The following is a 20,664-nucleotide window of genomic DNA, read 5'->3' as shown; positions in this document are numbered from 1 at the left end:
TCTGAGCAACCCAAATGCATACTTTTGGCATTCTTTATTTTAAGTGTCTGTACAGCTCCTTAGCTATTTAAAAAGGAGCAAAGGACCTAAGAAATTGGAAGGGACCTATGAGAGATCATATGCAGTCCACCCCTCTCCTTTTATAGACAAGGAAACTGAAACACAGAGAGGCTAAATGACTTGTCTAAGGTCACACAAGTAGTAAGCAGGGAACTGAAATTTAAACCCAGGTGCTCTATCTCAAAATCTAGTACTCTGTCCACTTTACCACATAGCCCCCTCCCTATATATTCAAGATATATAAAGTATAATAAAATATTATATTATTAAGGAAAACAGAACTTTTTAGTTTGCAGTTGTATAAAGATATGCAATCCATATGTTACGTAAAGTTTTAAGTTTCTAACCGTTGCTGTTCACTTTTTGAAGGTGAATGAGCAACAAAACCAGCTAATTTCCAATAGAATTTTAGTAAACAGTACCTAACAATTTCAGATAATCAAGACAGCCATCCTCTCTCGTCTCTTCTTCTGGCTAAACATTCTGAGCTCCCTGAAGGAGCTATTTCTCATATCACATGATTTTCAGACATCTCATTACCCTAGTTACTCTACAATCTCCTCTTAAATTTTGGTACCAACATTGCTCTCAAAATATGGCATCTAAAATGGTACCAACACTCCAGCTATGGTCATATTTTTATGATGCTCTTCCTCTAAAAACAAACTACACTCAAAAACCATTAACACTGAATACCAACATACCAATTCTTGTCCTCAGCAAAACTGTCAACTACATAACAACCTTTAAATGAGGCTGAGAGTAGGGCCATCAGAAATGGTTGTGGACACAGCAGCATAGTCTAGGTAAACAGAGGAGGCCTGAAAAGGCTTCGAAGAGAAATAGTCCCCACTGGTTGTGAGGAACCTAGTTGCGGGGGGGGGGGGGGGGGGCCGCGCACACTACAGCAGCAGAAACAGCAATTGACAGGCCAAAACTATCATAAAATAACTTCCAAGCCCAGAGATGGACATTTTCAACAAAATGTAAAAGGTTAAAAACTGATATCACCACATGTCAAGACATAAAGTAACCTACAGAACAGCAAAAATTGCTACCTGCTTACTGTCTTTGAAATCTAGAAAGACCACATTTTTCTCCAGTGGGGAGCACATTTTGGAACCAGAACATTAAGCAAGGCAAACATCAATCACCACAGCTTTGACAGATCAGATTTGATGCCATCTTCAAGTTCCTTTGCATCAAATCCAAGGTGCCAAATGAATGTGTCCTTTAAATCAATATCCCTATTACCTTCATCTCTGTACAAATAGACCTGTCAAAACAGTTCAGATATCCAAGTACCCACAGGCAGATAAACCCATGTCCATTACAAAGACTAAAAAGTGGTCCCTTTCTAGATCCCCCGTGTTCTTTGAAGAAGGTGAATAAGCAGCAATAACAGTGCAAATGGAGATTCTGCTCCTGAGAGGCTGATGCTTCAAAAGAGGTTAGTCTGCATTAATACTGAAAATGCTAATATGCCACGCATCTAATACAGCTACGGCCAGAAACGTTCTAATTTCAACTAAAACTGCTTGGGGGTGGGGAAGAGATCCACAAAGAATTCAATACATTGAGAGCTACAAACAAACTAGCTGAGGGTTATCAAAGCAACCAAGTTTCTGAAGAATTCTGGAAGGAGATATAGTAATAATAATTATTTTATAGATGACCAGATAAAGACTGAGTGTCATTATAGGAAGATAATGTTGAGTAGTTCATTTAGCAGTGGATAATTTTCAAAATTAGCACTGAAATTTATTCTTGGAAGGTTAATTTAAGCGCTCTTTATGAACTTACCTCGCAGTGATAATGAAATATTGCACTTTCAGTAGTATTTGCTGATTCTTTTTCAGCACACGTTTCAAAGGATGAAAATTTCTAGTATATTTTTAAAAAAAAGAGACAGAGCGAGAGGAAATGATCTACCAAGCTAATAGAGATGCGACTGCTGCTGCAGCGGGCAATCAATCTCACAGTACAGCACTGAAGAAAACAAAGACTACTAGCAGCGTTGGGAAGTGCTCTTATGAAGCTGTTGAGTAGGCACAAACTTCTTGTTTCAGATCAAGTGTTGTGTCTTCAGCTTAAGTTTACTCTTCTTTGGTCTTGTTGGTTGTTACAAACGAGGCGTGTTCCTTGCCTGATCTGAACTTGAAGCAGCAGTTTCAGGTGGTAAAGTCTGTTCTGTTACACTTCATACTGGGGAAAAAAGAAATAAAGGCACTCAATAGAATTTCATGATGGATATAATCATAATGGTAAAATCTGGAACAGCAAAAAGGGGCAGAGCTCACAATTATGCTAGATTGAGGCAACTCAGATGTTTCTCAAATGTTAATAAACAATTCCCTTTAATAACACAAACAATATCTAATACATCACCTCTGGGACCCTGAAATCAGGGCTTGAACTTAATTTGGTACAAGCCAGTGCTCTCCAGCACATCTCTAACACCATTCCAGATGAAACTGAGAATACAACAGTGTAGCAGTCTCAGCTATCAGGCCTTTCAACCTGAGTGAAATAACACACACACAGGTAAGGAACAGTGTAAAGCACAGAGAACACAAAAGAAGCAAAAGACATTCCCTGCCTCAAGGATCTTGCCATCTAATAGGAGAGAAAACATGCAAACATATATAGAATGCAAGCTATATACAAGATAAGTAGGAAATAATTAACTGGGGGAAGGCACTAGAATTAAGAAGGGCTGAGGAAGGCTTCCAATGAAAGACAGGCTTTTAATTGGGACTTTAAAGGAAGCTAGAGAGGTCAGTAGGGGGAACAGAAGAGGGAGTGTTCCAAGCAGGAGGGAAAGAGCCAGAGAGAATGGCCACAGATAGTGTCTTGTTCATTGAATAGCCAGGAGGCCAATGCTACTGGAATGAAAAGTATGTGCCAGGTAATAAGGTGTGCCAGGGCTGGAGTTAGAAAGACTCATTTTTTCTGAGTTCAAATTTGTCCTCAGACATTTACTAGCTGTGTGACCCTGGGCAAGTCACTTCACCCTGTTTGCCTCAGTTCCTTTAAGTTGGAGAAGGAAATGACAAACCATTCCATTTATCTTTGCCAAGAAAATCCCAAAATGAGTCACAAAGCTTAAGTCAGACACACTGAAATGACCGAACAACAACAATGGATTTGCAAGGAGGAAATGGTGGTAGGGAAACTAGTCTGGTCAGTTAACAAGAATTTATTAAGTGTCTCTCACGTGACAAGTACTGTGTCCAGTGCTGGGTATGTAAAGGTAAAAACATGGTTCCTGCCTTGAGAAATCTACATTCTAATGGGGGAGAAAACTTACAAAAAAGTATTATACTTCAAGACATAAACAGTTTAAAAGGAAGGTCATCTCAGAAGGAAGTGACTACCTGTGTGGGGTGGGGAGTAGAGGAAGGAACAGGAAAGGACATCTAGTTGGACTTGGGGTGAGTTTTGAGGGATTCCAAGGAAGCCAGGAGGTGGAGGTGAGGAGAGAAAGCATCCAGTGTGGGAGACAGCCAGTGAAAAGGCACTGAGAGATGGAGCGCTATGCGTAAAGAATAGCAAGGCCAGTGTTGCAACATACAGAAGCAAAATGAGTACTGTAGCTTGGTATTTATAAATCCAAAGATCCCAACTATTGGATTAGTAACTCATTCTTTAACAAAAACTAAAAGGAAAACTGTGAAGTATGGCGACACTAAGTACAAACTAATATCTCACATCCTATACAAAAATAAGCTCCTGGGGGCAGCTAGGTGGCACAGTGGATAGAGCACCGGCCCTGGATTCAGGAGGACCTGCGTTCAAATCTGGCCTCAGACACATAACACTAGCTGTGTGATCCTGGGCAAGTCACTTAACCCCATTGCCTAGCCAAAAACACAAAAAACAAAAAGCTCCAAATGGATACATAACTGTAAGGGTAACATCATAAACAGATTAAAGAAACAAAGAAATTATTTTGAAGAACTATGTATAGGGAGAAGATTTCTAGAAGGAAACAAATATTTATTAAGTGCTTAATAGGTACCACGCACTGTTAAAATATGACCAAGCTAGAGACAGACGGAATTACAAAAGACAAAATGGACAACTGTGATTACATAAAATTTAAGGAATTTTTTTGCACAAACAAACCCAAGGTAGCGAAATTAGAAGAGCAAGTAATTGAACTGGTTCTTGTGGCCAGCCTACCAATGTGTTTTCTGCCTTGGTCTTTTTTTTTTTTAGTAGATGCCTTTTAATTTTCTCTTGCTGCTTCTTTTATTAGGGTAAAGGTCCCAAAACAGAATTTTTCTTTTTAACAATCTGTAGAGCCCAAGCCAGGAGATTTTTGAGGGTGATTAACCCAGGACTATTACCAAAGGTGGTGCTTCACTCCCACTCCCCACCCCTCCCCAAGGCTGCTTCTCAGGTACAGCCAGACCTTAGGACCTCCTGGTGGTTTTGCTTATCAGTGAAGTAGCTGAAGAAATTTTACTCCCCAAACTTAAGAATAAAGAGGAATAAGTCCTGAATCCAAAACCGATTCTTTTGCACTTCTTTACAATGAAAAGGAATGGAGCATGGGGAAAAGATGGCAGTTGTTAAGTAAATGGTTCTTACCCAACATCATAGGTTGCCCAGGAACAAAAAGGATAAGGGAGTACTGTCAAGAAATGGGGCTGGCAAAGAATCCTACTGACTTTCTATTATGCAAGCTGTTAAAAAGTCTGGGGAAAAGGGGGGGAAAAGTCTGGCACACATGGGATTTAGTAACAGAGGTTTATAATAGTAGGGGGAGGGGAGGAAGAGATAGAAATGGCCAGATAAATATGGGACTTCTGATTATTATTAACTGCACATAAAAAAAAAACTACCACAAACGAAGAAAACCTAGAGCCTAGAAGAAAAAATATATATAAAATATAAATAAAAGACCATAGCAATCTTAAGGAAATCACTTTTGCAGGGAATAATCAGAGGGGGCTGCCAGGGCTGACAAGGTTTTTAAAAAATTTACCTTGGACAACTTTGAAGGGGAACACTCTGTTGCCCATAAAACAAAACTGTGGTGAGACAATACAGAAGGGGAGCTGAGAAGGATGGGGAAGGCTGAAGGAGTAGCAAAACATTTCTCCCAGCAGTGGGTAACAAACACCAAGCAATGACTTTGATTAGGCTTTCAGTAGGGGATAAGAAAAAAAATTTGAGTCTTTCTTTCTCTCAGCTTTTACAATCCTGACTAGGTTACAGACTGTAGAGACAAAGAAGGAAGGAAATCTTTTTTGAGTTTGCAGAAATTTATAGCATAAACTAGAGACTAAAACTTGTAACTGAAGTGTACTATTTTTGATGAGGATGGGAGCTAGACCTCAAAAAGGAAAAACCCTGGACTTTCCCACAAGGCCAAATATTCGGTGTTTGCCTGAGGCTATAATCCCATCAACTGGCCTTTCATTGTGGCTACTCCAAATCTCCCAATTCTGCTGTTACCCTTAAACTAGCCTAGCTCTCCACTGTCTTACCTCCCTATGGCCCCTGGCCATTTCCCACTCTTAATCCTAGCTCCGCTCCATTCTCCCTTGGCCATATGGTCCAGGTCCTAGGCAGTTCTGTTCATTCCAATTTACTCCCATCCAAATCCTCCTTAGACCCCTCCTCCAGTCACCCCAAATTACTTGGCCACTCCTAGATCCCTCCCACAGTCTTTCTGTATATAAGGTCCATCTTGTCTTCATTAAGGTGTTCAGATTCTTACAATCTAGCCAATAGCTCACTAACATTCAGACTCCTTAAGAGTCTGCCCAATATGAAGGATGTTCTAATAAACCTTGTCTCTGGCTAAAAGAAGACCTGGGTCGAATTTTTTCGGGCAGGACCTGCTTGTTGTGATTTCGGGGTCTCAGCACCCCTAAATCTCACATTTTTGCCAAAAAATTCTAAATTAAGGTAACTACTAAAATATCTTAATGGATTTTGGAGATCTGCATATTAAGGGTAAGTGGCAACAACCTCTCTCCCCCATTCCAGGAGAGCTATAAAGCTATTGTTGCTTAAGGACATCTGTACAAGGGAGATTCAGAGGAATGTGAGACTAGAAAATAATTGTGAAATAAAATAAAGATGAATAACCAGGAATGTAAAATGAAATGTTTGTTTCAAAGTTAGTAGGAAAAATTTTCAAGGTTTAACTAGAGATAAGAGAATGGGTTAAATAAAAAAGCTAAAAGTAGTTTAATTTGCACTGATCATGAGTGGAAAGTTATAAGACATAAAGGGTTTGGAGTTCAGAAAGGGGTTTGAGAAGGGCTTTATTCCACTGAAATGGAAGATGAGAAATTTTAAGAGAAATGCCCATTAGCCATTTAGGAGAGAGATTAGAATGTGAACCTGAAAACCTCCTCCTTCCCCGCTTCTCGAATGCCTCTTTGACAAGGGGCAGATAGATGGCACAGTGGATAGAGTGAAGGGCCTGGAATCAGAAAGACTCAACTTCCTGATTTCAAATCTGGTCTTACACCTACTGGCGGTATGACCTCGTACAAGTCACTTAACCCTGTTTGCCTCAGTTCCTCGTCAGTAAAATGTTCCTCAACAGTAAAATCAGCTAGAGAAGGAAATGGCAAACCACTCTAGTATCTTGGCCAAGAAAATCCCAAATGGGGTCACTAAAGAGTTAGACAAGACTGCAAAGGACTGAATAACCAACAACAAAGAATGTTTTCTTCAGTACCAGCCTCCCCTCCAAATCCCTTTAAGATTACAAAAGAAAACTCCTAGGACTTTGAATAGTTCCAGGTATTCACCCCCCCTTCTCTTTATCTTATCTAATAAGGCACTTAGAATCTTAACAAACGCTAATTAACTGACTGCTGGAGAAGACAGGGTTTTTTTTAGGTTTGGTGTAAATAGCTATGCCAAAGTCCTTTGTAAAAATTTAAGCATCCTCTTTCTTTCTTTTTTATTAAGTGGCTTTTCCAGTCTAAGACTCTACCCAGGGTTAAGGGGTAGGGTAAGGTTAACCCTGGATCCACCCTCTGAAAAGTATCTGGGTGAAGCTAGGTTAAGAACACAAAGGAATTGATTGACTCCTGGGGTGATTTTAAAGGAACAAAAAAATTTTATGAAAAGATCAAAGGGCTTCCTTGAATCTTGGGAGAGCTAATAGTTAAGAATGGGCTCAAAAATCATAATGTCTCTAAATTTAAAGTGAGATATGTTCTTCTATTAGGATAACTGTGGTAAATCAGAACAACGCAAAATATATTTGCTGTTTGGCATCAAGACAACATGCTGGAAACCTGCGTGAGGAAAACCTGAGTTAAAATCAGTTTTAGAAATTTATTAGCTGTGTCTGAGAAATGGGATCATGACAGCACCTACCTCACATGATTGTAAAGGGTTTAGTAAAGTGCCTGGCACATGGCAAGCAGTATATAACAGTAAATGTGAATACTCTATATTAGTCTGGAAAGTAATCAATAGAGAATGCCAAAAGTGATAAAATGAATGATTTTCTATGTAAGATAATTTGGATATGCATTCTACTGAATTGATGTTATCTGGCTGGTAATAAGTTTGTTTCATGTTTTAAATAAATAATAGTTTTAAAGTGGATAATGACAATAACTTACTATAGGGAGAAGTTATTCTTACATGTTAAGTTCCTTGGGTTCTAGCCTTGTTGACCATTTATTGTAAAATCTCAAAGTACTGAAGTTTAGACTACTCCCAGCCAGTGGGGAAATTTACAAATTTGCTTATAATGAAGAGTGAGTTTCATCTGAGATTACTTGACTACCACTTATGAAAAGTATAAAACTTTATCTGTTAATAAATGGCAGACTGAAGTTACATCTTTGAACCAATTTAGTAACAACAGAATTTAGATTCAAACATTTATTTTTGCCTTAGGGGTAAATACTGGAGACCTACTGTAGCCAGCAATTTCTAGGGGTTTTGAGCCAACTATGTATGATATGTTCACTATACGTGTGAAACTCAAGAATGTGATTCTTCTTACTTTATAAAGGATAAATGAAATGTCTTTATATTTGCTCATTGTTAACTGTTAGGGAAACATGAGAAAACAAGTAATATCCTAGCCCTAAACTGTGATTAGTGAAATTTTGCTCTTAGAGATAAAAATCTCTCGGGACTGTTATTTGATATTCTGAGTTTTGATTTCAGGTATGATTAGCTGGATTGTCATTAAGCCAACAAACAGTCCATCATTCAAGGAGAATGCCAAGTACTGCCAAAAGGAAGTGTGGTCTGAAAACTGCTCAGTTCCCCTTCCCACTCCTCAGGACCAATGATATTGTGAGGTGAAGATGACTTCTGAGTGAATTTAAGTGAGCCAGAGCTGAACTAAGTCCAGCCTCAGTCTCTTCCAGAGTCATCAAAGTCCAGTGGCAAGAGAAAGTCAAGATAACTGACACGGCCTGGATGCAGTGGATGACCCTGCTTGTCTTTGATATCCAATCAACCTCTAAGAGCTCCATGGTGCCTATTTCTGTTCCCTTCATGGCCCTTGGAACAAACTGTCCTCATCTGCCCATTCTGCTGAGGGTAGTCTTCAGATGCTTCACATGCTCTAAACGACCAACAGGCTTGAGACCTGTCTGTTATCCTCAGCCTGGAACAGCCTGTGTACTGAGACAGTTTAATCGTGGTGTGGCCATTGAGCATGCTATACAGCTCCTTGGAGCTGCAGGTGAGAGTTAGGTAACAGGTAGACACTAAAAGTGGATAAGCAGCCCTGAAAAGGGCTCAGAGCAAGCCCTATACTCCTTCCTAGGTAAAGTAGATTTTTTTTGTGTATGGGTACTCAGGGAGGACCAGCACCACTGGTGGGTCAAGAGTCTTAACTCCTCACAGAAGGAAACCATCATGGACCATGATGGGGGTAGGGAAGAAATAAAAGTAGGTTCCCTACCATTTGAACATCCTTAGAGTGATTCTATTGAACTGCCAAAGTCCACGGGGCTATTGACACGTTGGGGGACGGGAAGAGTGCAGAACTTTTCACATACCAAAGTATCTGTGGGTTTCCTCTCGTGTGTCCTCACCGGGATTGTGAGCTTTTAGGATTACAATGCCTCCTTTGGTGCAAAGAACTGATCCCCAAGCCAAAATTCACAGGCAACCAAGACTGGGTTGTGGCAGTTGAGGATAGAAGACTGATATGGATGTAACTGTGGTGTTGCACCCCACATATGTATCCAGTGACCACACTGCTTCCACTCTTACTTGTCTTTTAGGTACCTGTGGATCAGTCATTTGGAGGAGGAGGCAGTTTGTGGCATGTACTAGATAGATCCCATCCCTTTTGTTTTTCCTAGTAACTTGCTAGCTAGCACTCAGTTGCCCATCCCCCTCATTTCTGTAGGCCATTAGGGAAGCAATACCTTTTCCCAAATGTGTACCTATCAGAATTGTCTTACTCTTATGAGCAGTTCTGATTTGAATCCAAGGACTAGTTCCCTCCTGGCCAGACAGCCAAGATGTTTCTGCCTTTATTTTTTTTTTTAATAAACTCCTTTTACTTTTTAATAATAAAAAAACAGGTAACTAGGGAATAAGTATTTGCATTAAGCTTCTGATAAAGGCAGAGGCAGTTTCTCAAGGGAAGAAATCCAAGCTATCAATAGCCATATGAAAAATCCTCCAAACCACTAATAATTAGAAAAATGCAAATCTCTCTCTCTCTCTCTCTCTCTCTCTCACACACACACACACAGAGAAAGGACAAATGCTACAGGGGAAGTGGGAAAACAGGCACATTAATGCACTGTCAGTGGAGCTGTGAATTGGTTCAGCCTTTCTAGAAAGCATACCCTTTGCCACAGTGATACCATTCATTATGAAGTCCATACCACCAAAGATTAAAGAGAAAAGGACCCATATTATAGCAACTCTCTTGCAGTGGCAAAAAACTGGAAACTAAGGGCGTGCCCAGCAAATGGGGAATGGCTGAACAAATTACGGTATTTGAATGTGATGGTACACTTCTGAGCTGTAAGAAATCACTAAGTGGCTGGTTTCAGAGAAACCTGGAAAGAACGTATGAACTGATACTGAGTGAAGGAATAGAACCAGGAGAGCAAGTCACACAACTGCAATACAAAGACAATCAGCTCTGAAACACTGAAGAATGACCAACCAGGATTCCAGAACATGCTACCCACACACCTCCTTCCAAACAAGGAGGTGACACACTCAGGATGGAGACTGAGATATACCTTCTGGACAATCAATGCAGGAATTTGTTTTGCTTAATTACACACATCTATTTTTTTTTCAGTGGGATGAGGGGGTTGGGAGAGGCAGGAGAAAAGGTAGATTTTTTAATAGAAAACAATTTCATCATAAGGTCAATGTTGATGGATCATAGAGTATAGACAATACATCGATGAGTCTAAAGTGTAAGAAGACTGGAAAAGAAGAAAGGAACCAGCTTGTGAAGGGCTTTAGAAAGCCAAAAAAGAGGATTTTATATTTGATCTTGGAGAGGAGCTGCCACTGGAGTTTACTGGGGGAAAGAGGCTTGGTAGACTTGGGTAGAACTTCATTAGTTCATCAATCTAAGTATGAGAATAGTGCCTGTTTTCCAATGGAAAAAAGCTAGTGCACATTAATGATAAAAATACTCCTATACCATGTGCTTAAACAAATTAATTATTTTTTAAAATGGGGTAAAAGGTCTATCATTAAAGAGCTACTTCATAACAAGTGACAGTAATATAAAAGGAAGTAACTCTGAAAGACTTCAGAATACTGATCAACACAGTGACAAACCATGACTTCAAAGAATGACAAAGCATGCTACCCACCTCTTGGAAGAAGGTGATTTGGTTAAAGCACCTGTTCTCAAATTTTTTGGTTCTTAGAAACCCTCACTAAAGAGCTTTTGTTAATGTGGGTTAACTCTATTGATATTTGCCATATTAGAAACCAGAACTTAGCATTATGTAAATAGTTCGGCTGTAGCAGACTCCTGGGGGATGTTTTAGGAACCACTGGATAAGAGGTTCAGAGTGAAACATACATTTTCAGATACAGCAAAATTTTTTGTTTTGCTTGACAGGGGGAGGGATGTGTGAGAAATCAAAGTGATGCAAATAAGAGAAAACAGCCTCAACAAAACATTCTTATGAAAAGAACAGAAGGGAGTTCAGAAGCGACAAAGACAAACAGGATAGTGTTATATGTAATACACACTTTTAAACACTGGCTTCAAAGGTGGATGACAAAATTGAGTCTAGGTAACTGAGAAAACAGTACTGCCAATTAACTGAATGGGGATTTGAAGGTGAGAGAAGAGAGTGAGTTTGGAGTTAGACTAGAGGACTCTGAAGGGAGGCAGTGTAGTGCAGCTGAAAGAATGCTAGACTCAGCCAGCAGACTTTGACTTTGATTTGAATCCTTGATTTGCCACTCACTAGCTGTGAAATTTGAGGAAAATTACTTTACTTCTAAGCCTCCATTTTCTCACCTATAAAATAAGGATAACACACTAACCACCTCACTTTATAAGTGGTAAAGAGCTGTGTAAATATAATTATTTCTTTTTCCCTTGGACTACACCCTTCCTCTACCTCTCCTACTCTAAACCATCCTTTATACTACCCACCATAAAGCTTTCATATACATAGATAAGGTCATTTTTTTTTCTGCTAAAATATCTGAGCAAAATAAATTGCTAAGAAAAATAATTCCTTTGACCTGTCACTCCTCTTCATAATCTGGCACTATCCTTCCTATTTAACTAAATAATGTAATAATTACAAAGTGCTATATAAACCTTAAAGCCAGTATTATTATTCTCTTTCCAATCCGTGTGCTCTACACAGTGGACAAATTAGGCTCTCTTTTTGAATTCTCTTACTTTCTCTCAGTTCTAAGCCTTTGTTCACAATATTCCTTTTATCTGGGATATCGGTAGTTCTATTCTTAGTACAACGACTTTCTAACCCTTATTTTTAAAGCCCAATTGAAATGTCACCTGTTCTTTGAAGCCTGGGGTCCATAAGGATTGCCCCTCCTCACAGAGCACTCTATTTTGTAACTGGCTTAGGTACTTAGGTATTATTGTTTATTAGGTGGGTGGCTTACCCTTTAATACTTGTAAATTTCACGAGGGTAGGGAGCTTTCTAAACTCTGTACCTTCTTCAGCATCCAGGCAGTGTACTGCACACAGGAGTGATTTAATTCTTGTAATCTGCCGCTACCACATTTATGTATCCTTAGTTTACCTTCAGTTCTTTACAATTCTTGCTAGTCCAACCAGCTTTATGGGGGGGAGGGGAGGGTGAGAAAGAGTGCTGCCCTCACTTCCCTCCCCCTGAAACATATTCCTTCACATTTCAATACAGCTCATGCTATTTATGCTATTTCTACCTTCTTCCTTTCTTGGCCCTATCCAAAAATTGAGAGGAAAAAAAATTTCTCTTGTAATAAATATGTATAGTCAGGTAAAACAAAATCCCAATTTGGCTGTGCCTGAAAATGTGTCCCCTATTCTGTACCACAGTTGAGCATCACTCTTTTGAAATTTCGATTTGTCAGAGTCTTTAGGTCTTTCAGAGTTGTTTTGCATTAGTGTTATTGTAAAAATTGTTTTCCTAGTTTGGCTCACTTTACTTTCTTTTCAATTTCTTTCTTTTTTGCATGTGTTTTTTTTTCCTACTGGTATTCCTTCAAGAGGACAGATTTAAGTTCGGAAACACCTTGAAGGCCATCTAGTCCAATCACCTCATTATATAAATGAGGAAACAGGTCCAGAGTTTAAGTGACTTGGCCAAAGTCATATAGCAAATAAATAGCAGAACTTATTTAACCTCAGATCTGTTGACTCCAAATAATAACAATAATAACAATAACATTTATATAGCACCCACCATGTGAGGTACCATGTTAAACACTTTACAAAAATCTCCTTTGATCTTCACAACAACCCCATGAGTGAGATGTTGTTATTACCTCATTTTACAGATGAGGAAACTGAGGCAGAGGTTAAGTGACTTGTCCAAAACCACACATCTAAAATGTCCCATGCTAAATTTGAATTCAGATCTTCCTGACCCCAGACCAAGGGATCTATCTACTGTCCCATCCATCTAGCTACCTAAAATCCAGTGTTCTTTTCACTATAAGCCCATCTGTTCAAAATCATCAAGATCCAATCCACACAGAGCTCCCTCCCCTCTGAATTACCAACGCTCATTTTCTGTATTACTCATTTTGGTACTAAATTATATGATGCTTTACACTGTTAATTAACCATTTCATGTTTATATCTCTAGTCTCCCCAGTCAGATGCCAAGCTCCTGAAAAGCAAGGCTCCTACTTTTTCCCCATCCTTTTTAACTTCACACTGTACAATACAGTTCTATATAGTTGGCAAGTATTTATATTCTTTACAACAAAACCAGGGAAGACAAAAATTTAGTATTTGTGAGTATGGTTACTTTTCTAGACCTCAGGAAGTTCCTGTCACTAGGTTCTTGAATTCAAAGGGATTCAAAGTAGCTTACTCTCTGAAGTTCATTCAAGTTTAAAACAACCTATCATATTCCACAGCTTGCTACATTTAAATGGTATACTGGCATAAAGGACAATATGGTACAACATTTAATACACAATTACTGTGACAACTCTAATTCATAACCTGAAGTTTTAACAATTTGTTTATCATATTTTTATAAAGTTTGCTATTAACTTTTTCATTATCTAGTAATACAAGCTAAACTATCTTTTTATATAATATTTTGATATTAACAGAACACCTTAACTTTCTTTAGGAATCAAAGGCACTCAAAATTGCTCTGTGCTGAAAGACAAAAGCCCATTGAACAGAAAAATATTTGACAAAGTCTCTCATGAAATCCTTGTCGATGGAAGCATGTGGGCTACATAAAAACTGTGCCCAGGAATCTATTCTGTTCAACTTTTTTTTGGGGGGGGAAGGCAGGGGCAATCGGGTTAAGTGACTTGCCCAGGGTCACACAGCTAGTAAATGTCTGAAGCCAAATTTGAACTCAGGTTCTCCACTGTGTCATTTAGCTGCCCTGAACATTTTTATTATTTACTTGAACAAAGGCAGAGACAGCATGTTTTTCATGTTTGAAGATAATATAATGCTAGAACTGGAATAAACCTTGGAGGTAATTTAGTCTAACTGCAGATAAGGAAACTGAGGCTCAGAGACAGGGAAATGTCACCTTCAGGGACACAAGAAAGCCAAAGATCAAGCCTGCAGTCTTCTAAGTTCAGTGCTATTTCCAATATACCCCATGGTTACTGACAGATCAATAGGCTGAGGGGGGGAATAGGAGACATCAAATAAGATGACATTAAATATGAATAAATACAAAGCCCCATACTGGGACAAAAATCACTTGCACAAGTCCTAGCATGTCAGGAGTTAACAAGAAAAAGACACGAAGGTTTTAAAGGATTGCAAACTCCAAAAGTCAACAATGTGATATGGTAGCCCAAGAAGTGAACCTGATCGTACTCTACATGTTCTAGCTGAAGGAGGTAGGGGCATTCAGCCTGGAAAAGACTTAGGGGAGACTGGACATGTCTTCAAGGATACAGAGGAAAAACTTCTTAGCAAACAGCACTGGGCAGAAGTAGAACATGCTCACTTAAGACCACAGTAGCACAGAATTCGAGACAGAAGAAATCTTATAGGTTGTCTAGGTCAATATTGTAATTTTAGAGAATAGGAGTTGAGGTCTGGAGAAGTTAAATGACTTGCCTAAAATCACATGAGTAGTAAGGAGCAGAGATAGGATTTGAAACCAAGTTCATTCATTTCAACTGCAGCACTCTCTCCCAGTAACACATTGTACCTCTGGGAGGGGCTAAATTTCTTACCACTAGACGTCTGCTTGTTAGCAATGTTGTAAAAGGAATGGAGGAGTAGTAATCTCGGTTTAGTATGAGTTAGTCTGGGTAATTTGCTTAACTGCAAACCTGGATCATGCAACAGCTAAGGCCAAAACTATAAGAGAGAAAATGAAATCAAAAGTCTGTTAAAATCTTGAATAACTTAAACTGGATTAACCCTATTTGGGGTGGCATTATTTGAAAATTTCACACCTCTTACTTACTATCCAAATAGAAATAAGGGACCTAAAATCCAAGGGCACAATTAATACAGAACCAGTCTTGATCATTAATGAAACTTGTTTTGTTTTGCTCACTGAAATTCACTAAGCAATATGCCTATATTTTACCAAGGGAATGGTTTAATTTTTTATTGCACCTTTATATGATAAGATTTCTTTGGCTTTTTGTCTTCAATGGACATACATTTATGCCAATACAATAATATCAACCTTTATCTGCCACACAGATATTTCATTTTCAGTTGATTGTTTTTAAAAACTGGTTTTGGGCTTCACTGCTGACACTTTGAACACAAACCCACACAAAGAACACTGTGAAACAAATAAAGAAAGACTATATGCCTGAGAATATTATGAAGGATTCCTTTTATATACTAGCTATCAGCCTGTTTTCCTCCTCAATTAAAACATGCTACTCTGGAAAATATTACCTGTAAAACTTTTCCCACCATTATCACTTTTTAAAGTAGTTACAGGTTAAATTACTTTTCTTGAATCAAGGCAAGATATATTAGAATCTTATTTTCTCTTAAATAGATGACTAATTCTACTTTCTTATTAAGCATAACCCCAGTTAATTTAACCTTGTGGAAACTATTCAGAGCATTTGTACAGCAACCACTTACAGAGAATTAATGAACCAGTCCACAATCCTCTATGGCCTTTCACAGAAAGCAGTTTTTTCCCCTCTCCACTGACTGGGGGGTGGGGGGGGAAATCAAGTAGAAAGACTCAAATGAGCAATAGGAATCATTTTATCTAGTTTAGGAATTTGAATTTAACCAAATGTGTAGCCAACAGTCCATTTAAACGAAGAGTTGTTACCATGAAACATCACCCAGGCTATCAGAACTGCCTCTCACACTGTGTTCTGACAAAGGAGGTTCACAAAAGAAAAGGGGACACCTTGTAGAGAGCAAGGTGATAACACCTCTGCTTCCAGTTAACTAAAAGGGTTTTCCATTTCCCACTCCAAATTTTAGAGACCACCAATCTGATACCCTCTGTAAACACTAAATCACTTTATTTATTTATTTTTCAGAAAGGCAATTGGGGTTAAGTGACTTGCCCAGGGTCACACAGCTAGTAAGTGTCAATTGTTTGGTCTGAGGCAGGATTTGAACTCAAGTCCTCCTGACTTCAAGGCTGGTGCTCTATCCACTTTGCCACCTAGCTGCCCCCAAATTAGTCGATTTGAGGAAAGATTCTTTCACCCCAGTGAAAAAATATTCCTTATAACTGAGGTGGAAAGGAGAAAAGCAGGGTAGTATAATCACTGATCATTGGGTTTGGAAATCAGAGAGCTTTAATTCAAATCCCAAGTCTGCTACTAATTATAAATGATCTCAGTAGGTCACATAATAATGTGATTTCTATATCATTTTAGGGTTTACAAGGCACTTCACAAGTCAACTTATTCGATCCTCACAAATCCCTCAGAAGTAGATGCAACTGTTGTTTCCATTTTATTATAGTTGAGATAGTGAAGCTTTACCGGTTAAATGACTTGCTCAGGGTCACTGAGCTACTCCGTGTCTGAGGCTGTCTGAACTCCAGTCTTCCTGACTCTACGTCCAAGTCCACTGTGTCACCTAGCTGCCTCTAGACACCCTGATCTAGCTCTCAAAAAAATAAAATAAAAATAAAAATCAGATGGTCTCTAAGACTGTTTTAATTCTCAATCCTATGAAACTGAGCATTCTAAAAATTGACAAACTTGCAAAACTCTGCCACATGAATCCAAGGAACTAAGAGCTGTTATAAATTCAAACCATTATTTTGATATCAGGTGAAACATCTTTTGATTATTATGAGCTAATTTTCACTTAAAACAATTTTTAAAAAACTGGCTAATTACTTGAAGACATTATAACATGTAGATGACAGAAATAAAAATGTTGGTGTGTATGAAAAGTTAAGCTATTGCTCCTAACTCTTCTTGATAGACCACAGCTGCTAAATGACAATAACTAAAATTCATACACACACACACATCACTTGGCAAACTTCAAAGATCTTAACAAACATCTTATTTGAGCCCCACAACAACCCAATGATGTAGGTGCCATTAGAAGTGAGAAAACTGAGGCTGAGGTGAAGTGACTTACTTATGGGTTACACAGAGATGTAAAGTGTCAAAGGTGGGAGTTGAACCCAAGTCATTTTGAATTAACATGAATTAACTTCAACATCAGCACTTATCCTTTACACTCCATATATAGCCTCTGATGGCAGCAGTGGCTTCCTCGGGCTCTAAATTCACTAGCTGTCTTAGAAAGGCTCTCACTTCCCCAATGGAAAATATTACTCTTGAAACAGTAAAAAAAATTACAAGAAATATTAGACAGTGAGAGGTAGCATGATGTAGTAAAAAAAATCACCAGTCAGGAGACCTGGGATTATATGCTGTTCCAAACACTTAGTAGATCTGTGGCTCTGGGCAAGTGTATTTTCTGAATCTCTGCTTCCTCACCTATAAAATGTGAATTCACCACATCTGTAGAACTTCTCTCTCAGAGGATCCGTGTGAGGATCAAATGAGGTCCTCCTACTGGTAAAGCAGCTTTTAAATCTTAAAAGATTCACAAACTTACCATGAAAAAAGTAAACTCCTGAAAACTGGCAGACCAATTTCTTATATAGGAATGAAAAAACTGGGCAGCTCGTGTACACAGACTGAGCCAGTGGGATCACAGAAGCAAGGATACAAATAACTAACAGGCGGCGTGGAATACTGGCTGTGAATGCAAACTGAGGTGTAGTTTGGAAGAAATTTTCGGTCACAGATCAGATGTTCTTTAACCACACACCAACAGTAAATTCACCTTCGGACATAAAGATCAATTATTTCCTAGGTAACAATTAAGATTAATCTATAATATTCCACTTAATTTAAGGCTCATTTAAAAAAATGTAGATCCCTGGAAACTTCTGAGAATACTTCAAGAGAGGTGGGAAAGAATTAGAGGGATAAAGGTCTTTTAAGCAGAAGCAGGAAGAAGCTGAAATTGCAAGAAGGGAGAACTTGTTTAGCTTTACTTTGAACAGTATATACAAGCCAAAAGGAATTCCTTTAAAAAAAAAAAAAGGAACAGGCTGAAGATAAAATGCTATATCTCACTGGAGAAATTTTGACACTTAAAACTAGAAAATGCTAGAAAGCAAGACTATTAAGGCCAGCTTACTCGAACAAGTATTTATGTATATGATAATCTGAGAAGAGAGAAAACACTAAGGGAATAAGGAAAGACGTAAAAGATGGCACCTGAGCTGGGCACACTGAAAGACTCTTTGAAAATAGGAGTCTCCTCTATAAACTTAGGTCCCTCAGATTTGGCAAACTTAGATTCAACTTTTATGTGAAGACAGGATAATGAATGTAAATAAAAATGTGCTTTTTAAAGTACTTTAAAATATACATATTCAAAATTTCATTTTGTAAGATACGATTCAAAGAGTTAATATAAAAGAATATATCCAAAGAGCATTTTTCTGTCTCAGTTTAGTCACTCAAAATTATGGCCAGTTACAGCTTAAAGGGTTTTTTTTTTTGCGAAGTGGGAAAAGTGAGATAAAACTAGGTAATCTTTTCTTCTCTCTCGAAAAATGTGGCTGCACTTTTAAACCACACCTTTTAGAAGTCAAACTTAAGATAGTTAAAGAAGAAAAAAAGAAAACCTATCTTCTGGGTCTCAGTCAGACACTTTACTTTTCAACTCAGTTGCTATAAATATCCATCCGAATGCTAAGCATCCCGAGCAGCTGCATAACCAAATACTTAAGACACAATCATCCATTTCTGTTTTAAGGCTCAAAGAAAACAAAAAGAAAACAATGCTAAAACACAGATTTTTCTGATGTGGTGACATTTAAATCTTTGGTTAGCTCCCAGAGAACACAATTACTGTACTTTCTTCAGTATATTATCGAGAGTTTTTCGACACACACACCTTCTAGAACCCCAACACATACACGTGTGTGTGTATTTTGCTGATGAAAGAAGTTTTAGTACAAGCTACGTTAGAGGGCATCGTTTACAAGTAATGGGGCCAGCATTTAAATAGGCCTATCTCTAGCTGTTTATTCCCATCAATTTCCATTCAGAACAAGTTGGTAAAACCCAAGGTTCACTGAAAACCCATCACGGTCACACGCCACAACTTATCCCTTTGCATCCCCCAACCCTTATTAAAGTGGGGATAAAGTCTTTTGGATGAACTTTGTTACAAGGTAATTAGCTGCCAGATACTTGTCGGGCTAAGTTTGCCGAGCTAAGATGTATGTGGGGAATGGGAAAGTGAATTAAGGGAACGTCCTGGAGTACTTCCCAAGCCCAGATGTGTTTTGCTGGGCAGGGCCACCTCCGCGTTACAGGAAGGAGAAGTAAAAAACAACAAGAAACCAAGGCATTAAACCGATTTTCTGGTAAGAGGTCCACTAGGGGAGGAAACTCCACACGGCGCTCGCCCCCGCGGAGCTCGAAGCTCCGGGAGACCGAGCTGCGGGAAGAATGACGAAGCTAGGCCGCTCTTGCACAATTTGGGCCGCGCTCTTGCACCACTACGGCCACCGCCAACCCTAAGCCCCAAGCGGGGAGAATGCAGAAGTGCCCCCCGCACAGGTGACAGGGCCGGGGGCCACGTGCCTGGGCAGTTCCGGTAAGCCGGTCTAGCGCCCCGGTCGGGCCCGGGAAGTACTCCGGGGGAACGGGAGGCACGCCGCCTCAGCTCACCGCAAGAGAGTGAGAGGTGGTAGGGGCTCCCTAGCTCGGGCGGGGGCTCCGCCGCCACACAAAGGGAAGGCACCACCGCCGCACTGCGCTCTGGGACTCGTAGTTTGGTCCCCGGGTGGGTACAATGCCGGGAACAGCAGAGCCGGATCCAGTCCAGTCCCGGGCCCAAACTCAGCTGCCGCTGCCGCTCCCAGTCAACACAAAGGACCGCGCCGCTCCCCCCGCCCCCGCCCGCCGGGACTTGTAGTTCCAGTTCTTAGGCCAGACCGCGGGGGGGGGGGGGGGGGCAGCTGGACTACAGTTCCCAGCAGCCTCCGCGTCCGAGCCCCGCACCCTCTGCCTCCATCTTGGCTGCGGTCGGAGCCTCCATCTTCGTCCCCCACCCCCACTTATGCCGCCCCCTCCCCCCGCCCGACCCCGGCTCCTCAGCCGCAGCTCCCCAGCCCGGTGCGTGGCCCAGGCGGTTGGGCTCCGAGCGGGTGGTAAAGCCCTAGACACTGGGCTCAGACAAACGGGAGGGGCCTCCCCCCTCAGAGCTCTAGGGGTCCCCATTTTCGGCCCAACAGTCCCTCCCCTGAGTCGTAGTTTGGTCCTCTGTCCCTAGCCCGGTACCCTCCCGCTCCCAACGGGGTCCCGAGGTCATACTCACCCCAACAGCTCAGCGCCCCCTCTCCAGCGCCGCCATAAGCAGCACGGCCCGGTACGTAGGAATAAATCTCGCTCCTCTCGCGAGAGTAGCGAGCTACGAGCGCGTGCAC

The 20,664-nt window shown here is 40.1% G+C and overlaps 1 protein-coding gene across 5 annotated transcripts in view; it reads right to left on the bottom strand.

Moving 5' to 3' along the window:
- The window catches only part of CSDE1 (cold shock domain containing E1), a 55,421-nt gene extending 34,757 nt beyond the window's left edge, over positions 1-20,664 (bottom strand). For all 5 annotated transcript variants that reach the window (XM_021002340.2, XM_021002349.2, XM_021002357.2 and 2 more), the window contains exons 1-2: positions 20,556-20,664; positions 1,864-2,265 (exon numbers count right to left, since the gene is read on the bottom strand). The gene's annotated coding sequence lies outside the window, so the exon portion shown is untranslated. The remainder of the gene's footprint in view (positions 1-1,863; positions 2,266-20,555) is intronic.

Source organism: Phascolarctos cinereus, unplaced genomic scaffold, assembly GCF_003287225.1.
Source record: "Phascolarctos cinereus isolate Bilbo 61053 unplaced genomic scaffold, phaCin_HiC Scaffold_5;HRSCAF=322, whole genome shotgun sequence".
Lineage (NCBI taxonomy): Eukaryota > Metazoa > Chordata > Mammalia > Diprotodontia > Phascolarctidae > Phascolarctos > Phascolarctos cinereus.
The sequence above is the reverse complement of the archived record's forward strand: the minus strand, read 5'-3'. Positions and strand labels throughout refer to the sequence as shown.